General features: G+C 42.5%; 1 protein-coding gene across 4 annotated transcripts in view; it reads right to left on the reverse strand.

Annotated features, from left to right (window-relative positions):
* The window catches only part of ADARB1 (adenosine deaminase, RNA specific B1), an 84,311-nt gene that overhangs the window by 57,206 nt on the left and 16,215 nt on the right, over window positions 1-10,890 (reverse strand). For 2 of the 4 annotated variants that reach the window (XM_021398355.1, XM_021398357.1), the window contains exon 2: window positions 2,173-2,209. The exons of 1 other annotated variant lie outside the window; for it this stretch is intronic. The gene's annotated coding sequence lies outside the window, so the exon portion shown is untranslated. Of the gene's footprint in view, window positions 1-2,172; window positions 2,210-3,001; window positions 3,062-10,890 lie in introns of all 4 variants that reach the window. One more of the 4 variants, XM_021398356.1, reaches the window with a different exon arrangement.

The raw sequence follows: 10,890 nt of genomic DNA on the forward strand, positions 1-10,890 counted from the left end.
TGTGATAGACTGTTTTTTGTGGTTAAGTATCTGTGAGTTCAGCCTGGAGGACCAGTAGCTATAACATTTATCCCTTCTCATCTAGCTTCTCTAGTACCAAGACGCTCAAGGCTATACTGCAGCCCTTATCAGATATCTCATTCAGCCAGCTCTCTTCACAAAACCCATGGGAACAATCTATTGTATCTGTATGTATCCATCAGATTTGCTTCAAATCAGGTTCAGCTGGAAAGCTGAAAGAGGACGTCTGATCACAGAACACACACACCAAAAAATGCACTAAAGACTTCTTTTTAATATGTTACCAGGTCTCCATGCACTAGCAAAAATATCCTTGCAAGGCTCATTTACTTATAGGTTAATCAATTTACACTCTTTAAGGAAACGTCTGCAATGTCTGTATATTGTATTTTGTAAGCAGTGTTAGTGACTCTTTCCCACAGGCAATTCACGTATTTTTCAAGCACTAGCGTGACATGATAGACCAACTGCAAGTTTTCTTTCAGTTCAGTACTGCAGCAAGAATAAATATAAACTAGCAGTAACAGAATTTGATGTAGGCTAATGACAGTCTCAACATGTGCTCTGTAGAGCAAACTTGTTCAACACAATGCGCCTGGCTGCACATCAGATGTTCCAAGCAGCTCTGATAACACGTGGCTCAGAGCTTGCAGCTCAGGTGATCAAATCTGCTCTAACAGCACCATCTACTGTTACTCTATGTAAATAAATGGCTTTACATTTAATGCTCCATTGACCAAGAAAGCCTGGAGCCCAGCTCAAAATAAGAAAAAACTTATGATGCAGATTTAACAGTAAATTATTTCTGAATAACTACTTATTCAGAAGCTTTGTTTGAGTTACCATCCATCATCCTTCTTATGAGCTTTCCTCAAGGGCTAAACTTCTGATTTTTAACACACATTATTTCTGAAAGATTCCTTAAATATCCATGACTGTTGGAAATGCACCTAAGATGTGTTTCCTTGGAAAAAGTTGTAGTCATTCAGAGAATAAAACTGAGCAGTCTAGACCTCTGATTAAGTAGCATTCACATTTTTGTAGTAATTTAAAAGATTATAGTTGCAGCTACTGAATTAACCTAATAGTTAATTGGAAAAGAAATCTGAAATGCTCTTAAAGCAGGTCAAAAAAAGTCACAAATACATTTGACTTTTTAATAGTTTCAATAAGTAAGGTGATAGCTGGCTTTCAGAAAGAGACTTAGAAACTGGACATATTTCCTCCTTTCCCATTACACTCAGTGATCAAGCTCAAACGCCCAAAAAAATCTCAAGTCTTACAAGCAACCTACTTTACAGAACCTGTTTTAGCAGGGGGTTGGACTTGGTGAGCCCCAGAGGTCCCTTCCAACCCCTATGATTGTATGATTTCTCTAGAGCCACGCACAGCACCACATCATCTCCTGGCCAAGTACAGGCAGCAGGGCTTTGCAGCTGTTGGGTGTTTAGTTATGGAAAAAATAGATTTTGCTGCAATGAAGCAACAATTTTTTTTTTTTTTTTTGGCATTGCATGATGCTGAACATTGAGCTAACTGGATTTGTGATTACTTGTGATCCTATAGCAACAAAAAAATGTGCTTGGCGTGGCAAAAAGCAAACAGAGATAATGTCTCCTCTGGAGCCTCCTCCCCGAGTCAGTGTGAAGATGATGCGTGGGTTTTAAAAAAACAGGAATTAAGATAAAATGGCAGCAATGCTGAACAAAACTCACCAGTTCCGAGTTACGTGGTTTACTCTTTTCTGTTGTATTTTATTTGAGGGACATGGTTTAGTGGGCATTGATGATGGGTTAATGGTTGGACTAGATGATCTTAGTGGTCTTTTCCACCCTTAAAGGTTCTATGATTCTATGTCATCTTTACATATTTATTTTATTAATACAGACTGGATACAATTTTTTGGTTAAATGGGTAAGAACTTTTACGTAAGATGAGCATCAACTTGATATACTTAGGTATTTCTTAATATTTTCTCTATTTTCAAATTGTTTTGATCAATTATTCTTGAAATGGTTTAGTGTACAAACTTCAGTTTTGAACAACTACATCAATACATTAAGATGAAATATCTCCTCCCAATTGTGATATGCATGCATCAATTAAAATACAAAGCACCTTGCTATATATTTGTAAGTATGGTCTGCTTACCTTTTTAACTATTAGAGACACGTGCTGAGTCTGGAACCTGCAAAAAGAAAAAGCATGTAGCAATTTTATCTTTCACAGATGGCAACTCCTGACCTTAAGAGGGACAAATTTCTGATTTGTGAGAACAAACAGTAAAAATCTACGCATAAACAATAATAAGTAGTACAACAGTCTCAGAGCAAATCCCCTCATAACACCGGCAAAGAGATGGGAAGAAACATTATTCTGGATATTCCTGGTTGGGGGTGGCGGGGGGGGGGGGAAGGACTCAAGTTTCTTAGCATTTGGGCCAAGAAAAACACCCCAGTAGTACAAGCAGCTGCGATTTTTTTTTTAATTTAAATATTAAATTTTATTTATAGTGGCTGATTTTAACCCATATAAACAACACCTCACATTACACACCCCTTTTGAAAAACATCAGTGTCTTGATACAACAGACACCATCTTGCATTCTTCTGAATTCCCTGCAAGACTAGAAAAGCCCTCAGCTACCAGCACTGGGAAGGGAAACAAAAGGCAGACTTTGGGAAAGAAAGATACAGGGTAACAGAATGGACTAGCTCTGCAAGAAATCTACTTTTATTTCCACATACATACACATTAAATCGCATTCTTGCTCAATCAGGAGCAGAATGATTTTGCTATTACTGATGAACTCCTAGCTACAAAAAAAAAAAATTATGTGAATTTATCAATGTGAAAATGCACAATTGTCATGGTTTTATGATTTTTGGTTATCGGCATTCTACATCATACCATCATGTAGTGCACTGGGAGTTAAAGAGTTAATGCTCCAGTTCTGTGGATCATGGATAGTTCTGGGTACCTGGTTGCAGAAGAGAAGAACTACATTTCCCAGAGGACTTTGCTGTTCTGTTACTGTTTTCTGTTCAGAGAGAAAGATAAGAAACTGTTCACATATCACGAGACATCCCCTTTTTTGCTCCTCACTCCCCTTCTGCTCTTCTCGGCAGCGTCTCCTTCCCTAGCCGTCTCACTGCCAGCATTAGAGTAAGGCCTTTTGGTTTTTGGACACTCACCCTCATTTTATTTGATTTATTAGCTTCAATTCCTATTATATTGTATTATATTGTGTTATTTTGCATTCTGATATCTTATTTAGTAAATTAGCTGGTTTCTCCTCAGATTGTTGCCGCTGTTTTGATTTTAAGCCCATCTCCCTACCCTTTTTTCCTTTCCCTGGGCGTGGGCCCATGTGTCCTCCTGCCCCATTAGTCACGGAACCAGGCTGAACCTGCCCGTAAACCGTTGACATTCTTGGTGGAGAATACAGGCATAGGCCGCTTTTTAGCTTTTAGAACAAATCTCCCTATGCTCTCAGAGAGCTTCGTTATCAATACTGCAGGTGCTATAACTGTAAACACAGCCTTGAAGTCCAGGCGGACTGCCAATATTCTGGGATATTTTGTAAATTTTTTGGGTGCTGCTAGCTTGCTTTTGTAAAGAGAGAAAAAAATGATTTTGCTTTCTCTTGTAAAATTGCTTCCAGAGGGAGCTGCTGATTTTACAGAACTTCTGATCGTTAAACAGTCTCCCAGTCTATCCATTGAACCCTTGATGCATTTTTTGAATGCTCATCTGACCATGTTGTCAATCTCCCTGAATGTGCTACTCATCATTTTACTCATTTCACACAGTATCTGTATTTATCGTATTTTGAGGAAGCCTTCCCAAGAGCCAGAGGATACTGAGTGGCGGGGAGTATGTAGGGACTTGGGAGGGACTTTAGAGAGATGGGCATCCCTGGTGTCATGCAACTTTACTCCTGAACACCTGCAAGATCCTAAGAGCCTAAGCAGATATTTGAGACAGGGATGTGGCGGCTCAGGTGAATGTGAGGAGGCACAAATTATTTGGGGCCTGGCTTATGCTTATCGGGCCTTATTCAATACTATCCCAGAGAGTGAGAGAGTCTTCGAAATTGAGCGAGAGAATCTCCAAACCGAAAGAGAGTGTCTCTGAGCCAAAAGAGATATTTTCCAGGAGAGAGTCCGAGCTGAGAGGGAGAATCTCCAGCTCCAGAGAGTCTTCTTGCTGAGAAACAGAATCTCCAGACTGAGCAAGAGTGTCTCCAAGCTAAGAAAGAAAAGTCTCCAAGCTGAAAAGGAAGATCTCCGAGCTGAGAGAAAGAATCTCCGATCCCAACGAGATGCCTTCCAATCCAAGCGAGAAGCCTTCCAGCCTGAGTGAGACACCTTCCAATCCAAATGGGACACCCTCCAATCCAAGTTTTACAGCCTCCAATCCGAACAAGACATCCTCCTAACCAAAAAAGCAGTCCGAACAGAGCTTGAGAGAAAGAGCATGGAAAACTTGATCAGTCACAGGAGGCACCAAAAACAATGTCAGTTGCCCCTGTAAGAGGATGGAAAGGGAAACAAATATCACCTTGTTCACAACAGGAGAAAGCAAAGGAAGAAGGTCCAGGGGAGCTGCCCCTAAGTCCAGGGGAGGGGTCCTCAACAAGATCCCGGTCACCAACGCCCAGCAGGGCAACAACAACTGAAAGAGTAGGAGGTGAGAGAGGCACCATAACCCTTACTATGCGACCTCTGAAAATGACTGAAATTCGAGGTTTGAGAAAAGACTTTTCATGCCACCCAAATGAACACATTGTCACCTGGTTACTTCAATGCTGGGACAATGGAGCCAACAGTGGGTCGCTAGATAGTACAGAAGCTCGCCAACTGGGAAGCACTGCTAGGGACTCAGCCATTGACAGAGGTAATAGTAGATGTCAGGATGAGTTCTTCACCCTTTAGAAGCAGATGCTATTAGCTGTAAAGGAAAAACACCCCTTCAAAGACGATCTGATGCCTGAGATAAAGAAATGGACTACTATGGAAAAAGGCATCCAATATTTGAGAGAATGTGCCATGGTGGAAATGTTATATGACCCCATGTTCATTCCTGATGATCCAAACCAAGAGCATGATCCTGAGAGGGTCAAGTGTACATCAGAGATGTGGTGTAAATTCACAAGAACTGCACCAGAAAAGTACGCTGGTACATTAGCAGCCATGTATGGCAGAGGGCAAAGACGACCCCTTTTAGGTGAACTGATTTCTAGGCTCCATAACTTTGAGCTACATTTAACCCCTCTGCAAGTTTATGTTTCAGCCATTGCAAAGGTAACTGAAGGACTGGATAGAATTGAGAGTAATAAAGAAGATATAATGGAGGAACTGACTACTGTGCCTCATGACAATGAACCTGACAAGGATCAGGATTATCGAAACAGCCTACTGGAGGGGCTGAGCAAATTGTTTTTCTCCTGACTCGCATCATCCAACATCTCAGCTATTAGAAGATGTCCTCCTGCTTGAGCAAGTGACAACAGTAAGACTATGTCAAGCACTGCCTTGTGGTGTTACCTATGTGACCATGGAGAAGATATGAAGAAGTGACATAAAAAAACCACTCCTGCACTACAAGCACGGGTAAAAGAATTACAAGACAGATCAACCACCAAGGTGAAAACCTCCAAAAATCTGATCACTCCTGTTGCTGCAGGAGGTGGTAAAAGCCGTAAGGACCCTGATCAGAAGAACAACAGAGGTAACAAAAGAGGAAGGGACCAGCCGGGGGGGGGAAGGGACAATAGAGCGTATTGGACTGCGTGGATTTGATGGCCTGGCACATTAGAACCACAGAAATATAAGGCACTGGTGGACACTGGTGCACAGTGCACTCTAACGCCCTTGAAAATACTTTACCTGCTCCTTACCAGTGTTTTGGAGAAAAGAGCTACAAAAAATAAATAAGTCTGGACTACAGACTGTGAGTGACAACACAGGCTAGAGGACCCATGGGGAGGGGACAATCCACTTGTCCCAGGATCACCATCCAGTTCCGATGCTGGAGATTCTCCATTAGGACACCAATATTCCTGCATCAGCCAAGAAAGCTGCTGAAGTGGCTGTCCCTGCTACAGTGAGTAACTGGAGGATTCTGCTCAAAACATCCCAAAATAGACACCAAGAAAACTTCCAGAATATGTTTTGTGTATCTTCAACACACAGTAGAGGAGTGCAAATCATTCTTCACTTGAACACCAGTGTCTTCAGAACAAGCCAGCCTCGTTATTTTCATTCTTACCTCCTCCCTAAGGAAAAGGTGATTCATGTGAGCCAGAGGGATGTTTTGCACCCTTATTCTAAACTACATAAAAATACCTCAAAAATGAAAGTTGAGTAATAGGATGCAAAATATTTAACACTCAGTGTTCAAAAGCAGCAGGTTACATCCTGCACTTAGAATATATGGCTGTCTCCTCTATCCTCTACCTCAAGGGAAGCCAACCATAGGGAGTCAGTCCCTGCGGAACTTAAAGTCTATTACCACAAAATTTTTTAGTCATAAAGGTGCATTTGTCCTTTTCACTGTGTTTCTGGGGCATCAGGACTGCTGGAACAACACCTCTTCAGTAACAGGCTTCTACTTTTAAACGTAGACTGCAATGGCAGCTCCTGGTGAAGCTGAGACACAGCTCCTGACTAGCAGGGCATCAGACAGATGGAGCACATCCGCTGCCAGCACCTAGTATAAGGCACAATAGGCTGGGAGCTCCTGGGACGTTTCAGCAGCTTAAGGAACAAACACTATTTAGTGCTTGATTTAAAAGCAGAGTACTGAGTGAGTACAGGGTTCCCTACCTACAACAGAGAGGATCAAAAGAACCCCTGCTAGTGACAAGATCCAAAGGGTATGAATGCACCTCCTCCTCAAATAACTTCAGGGAAGACATCTTACACAGCCCAACCCAAGAACTTGGCTGAATCATTTTATCAGTGAGAAGATTAGAAGGCAACTTGATTGAAGTTTACAATGCTTATGTGAAGATAAAACAGCAGAAGAGAGTGCTGTAGCTTCAGTAAAAGGAATATATCAAGCCAAAATGTAGAGGCTGGAAACAGGGTTTACCACAGATACTGTATCTGTACATTCAGAATGTACCCTTTGATATGAATAATGAAGCTAACCATTCTCCATCAGTCTGCAGCCAGACAACAGTTTCTCCCACAGGGGAAAGCAGCACAAAAACTGCATCCATTGAGCACCACAGAATGCAAAGAAGCACAATCTAACTGGATGAAAGAAAAAGTCTGGATTGCAGTCATACCCCGAAAGCCCAAGCACCCAACCAGACCAGTGAGCATTCTGCTGTCACAGCAATCTGCTCAGGCAGGCAGACAGAGAGGACATTACTTGGTCACTGAAGCATGTGGTATGCTTTATTTTTAGATTTCTTCCTGAAATAAATGCTATGCTTTTAATGTGGGAAGGTTTCAGAGCTGTTTAATCTTTTGGTTTTAGCATGCACATTATAATGGCTCTAGACTGCACAAGGAAGCTAAAATATCACTAAAGAAAGGTGCATGAATCACACTATTCTGCTGAACAAAGGACTAGGGTGTGATTAGCTAGAGATCGCCTTTCTGGGTCAGATTTTTCTTCCACTGCCTCTCTACCTATGCAGACACTGCTTTTGTGCTCTGAGCACAGCTACGGATTGTGGGGACTGATGCACTGAAAGATGACAAGCTGAGCTACTGGGGAACTGAAAACCAGTGAGGCCTCAGTCCCTTTTGCCTGAGGCTCAAGGGGCCAGCTGAGCCCAGCTTCTCCCCTTCCCTTATGCACTCAAACACCAGCCCATAGCAGTTCTTCCAGATTGGCTGCAAGTGTTATCCCAGTCCAAGTGACGGAGTGGGGACAGAGCGAGAGCAGGGACCCCAGCCTACCCACAAGTCCTGTGCCTGCCCCACCACATGAGATGGGGCAGCAGCAGAGGGAAAAAGGGCATTGCAGGAACTGCCTCAAGGCTGCTGCATGCTCAGAAATCCGCATCTGATTTTAAAATGGGTTTTCCTCTCCTGTGAGGCTGTTACCTGGTCAGCACTGCATGCTGGGAGAATGCACAGCTAAGCAATCCAAACTTGAAATATTCAACACCTCTAAATGAAAGTCTTGTTGGCAGAACCTATTTACATGTTGGCAGATTCAGGATTTGTTTGCATTTCATCACTGCAATATTTCTGAAAGAACCAGCTGCTGGACTTCTAAGAATAAAGAAATGCTGTCTTTGACTTCTAAAACCACACTCCTTCTACCCCCCCCCCCCCCCCCAAAAAAAAAAAAAAACATGTTGATGTGAAGAATTTCAAGTTAACTTCTGAGAATGGTCAGCTTCCTTCTCTCTTCTGAGTTTCTGGAAGCTTTCCTCAGGATCTGGCAGCTGCAGCTGGCACTAGGGGATGGATGTCTCTAAGGCAAGACTGACTCAAACTGCCCTTTAAAGGGTAGCTCCTTGTGTTACTCAGTATTAAATATCTGTACGTAAAAATAAAGTTATAGTGTAAAATCTGATTTGAATCACCATTCTGTTGTGAGGGCAGAGTGTTCGCCATCACACAGCATTAGGCATTTTATAGCCATGTTGTGCAGAAATGACACTTCTCACTTTCTTCTTACTCAAGAAGTTATAATACATCTGAGTCTGACAAGTCCAGCAAATAAAACACCTGGAAGAAGCTGCACATGGCAGGATGGACAGCAAGGGAGAGATAGAAAAAAGGCACAACTTCAGATATTCTACGATTCTATAACATGACACAAGGCACAACAGCACATCTAGAACAGCCCTCTGGCCTGCATCACTCACATACAGAAAGGTTTTGATGAGTATTGCACGGTACTTAAGCAGAAAACATACCTAAGGGTAACAGGATCAAAATCTGTATCAAAAGATCTGAGACTACGGTGGACAATACTGATGTATCACCACACCAGCTGTGTTACTTTAAATGAGATCCTGACCAACTTCCACTTCACAATTCACCGCTTTTGTTGATTCGTGTGATTTCATATCTTTTCTACTCTTGCTTTACAGAGAAAAGGGAGAAACATAATCAACAAGCCCCTTTTTCTCTTTAATCCAGCAGCAGACAGTAAATAATTAATACTAGTTTTCTGAAGTCTTTCCATTTTGTATTCAGATAAAATTTGATAAACAATTGTCCCTCTCCACTGATTTTTCTTTGGGGCAGTTTCTCCACACTTAGGAGAAAGGTTTACCAGCTTTACCTGGAAATGTGTTGAATAGCAAATACAGAAAGATAACCTGCATAGTCATAATTTATTAAAATAAATTACCATTATCTCCTCAAAAAAAAAAAAGTTGTGCATTATCAATTTACTAGAAACTTTGAGCATATCAGTGGAGCATTAGTTAGAAGAAGCAACACTGAGCTATCTAGATTTTCACATGGCCTTTGCCAGCATGCCTCTCTAAAGAAATGACATATCTTTCAAAAAGGTCACCGTTATCGATCAACTGGGGAAGTAACAAGTTGAAATTAATAACTTGCATTGATAAAAATAAATCAATACGGTATCTGATAGAACTCCATAATCACTAACTAGTTCCGCAGACAGGATGTTGACTTCCAGAACGAAGGTGCTGGAAAGATAGGACAGAATTGTGCCAAGGGGGACCTTCTGTTTGGAGAAATCTTACTAATACAGTTCCTCAGAGCAAAGATTTTCCAAATCCAATTGCAGAAGGCCCTGAGCAGCTTAATCCAACTTTGCCCTGTTTTGAGCAGGAGGTTGAATGAGAGATCACCAAAGGTCTTTCCCAAAGCTGTTTCCTGTGGTTGCACTGGAACAGGTATGACCAGACCTTTGTCATGAACTGGTGGCTCAGAACCAGAGTAGGCTGGAAAGAGCATTAGCATACTGATCAGCTGTCATCATACAGACGCAGCAAGGAAGCATCAGTACTGAATACAGCGTTATCAGGAACTTACCATTGCATAAGGCATAGCAAAGTCTTACACAGGATCCTGCACATCTTTCCAGCTCATTCGAATTGGTATCATTTCAAAGGACAATGCAAACACAGAACAAATACAGGGTGAAACACAGTGTAGGGAGTTTCAGGGAAGCATCCCAGGAGCCATACAGTCTAAGAGAACAAGCTAGAATTCGGCCATGCCGAATACAGAGGGGAAGAAAAGAACAAAAGCAGTCATCTGATCTGGAGGAGAGTTATACAGAACTAAACAAGGCTTTTTGTACAAAGCCAAGGAATAAGCAATGCTTTTCAGGCAGAAGCAATAAGAGCAGAAGATGATGGCACAGCAAGGATTACACTGGATGAACCAGGAGCTCCTTTATGTTCCCACTGCCTTCTGGAAAGCATTTCCAAGTGGTCTCAAAGGAAGAGAGGCATCAGCTTCCCACAAGTAGCACGGGAGGCAGCAGCTGGGCAGCTGCTGCACTCAGCCACCAAGCCAGCTTGGAGAAATACGGCTAGCCTGGTCTGTGCACCAGCGTGCACCAGAGAAAGAAGCTGAGAGCAGCCAGAGTACGGGGGAGCATCTCCCATGACTCTGCTGAAAACCTGAGAGCTCTGGCTTTGACAGCCAGCATGGCTTCACCAAGGGCAGATCTTGCCTGACCAATCTGGTGGCCTTCTACGATGAAGTGACGGCATTGGTGGACGGGAGGAGGGCGATGGATGTCATCTACTTGGACTTCTCCAAAGCCTTTGACAGGGTCCCTCATCACATCCTTCTCTCCAAATTGGAGAGGTATGGATTTGAAGGATGGACTGTTCGGTGGGTTAAGAACTGGTTGGCTGGTCGCAGCCAAAGGGTTGTGATAAATGGTTCTATGTCAGGGTGGAGG

The sequence above is a fragment of the Numida meleagris genome, chromosome 5, assembly GCF_002078875.1.
Source record: "Numida meleagris isolate 19003 breed g44 Domestic line chromosome 5, NumMel1.0, whole genome shotgun sequence".
NCBI lineage: Eukaryota > Metazoa > Chordata > Aves > Galliformes > Numididae > Numida > Numida meleagris.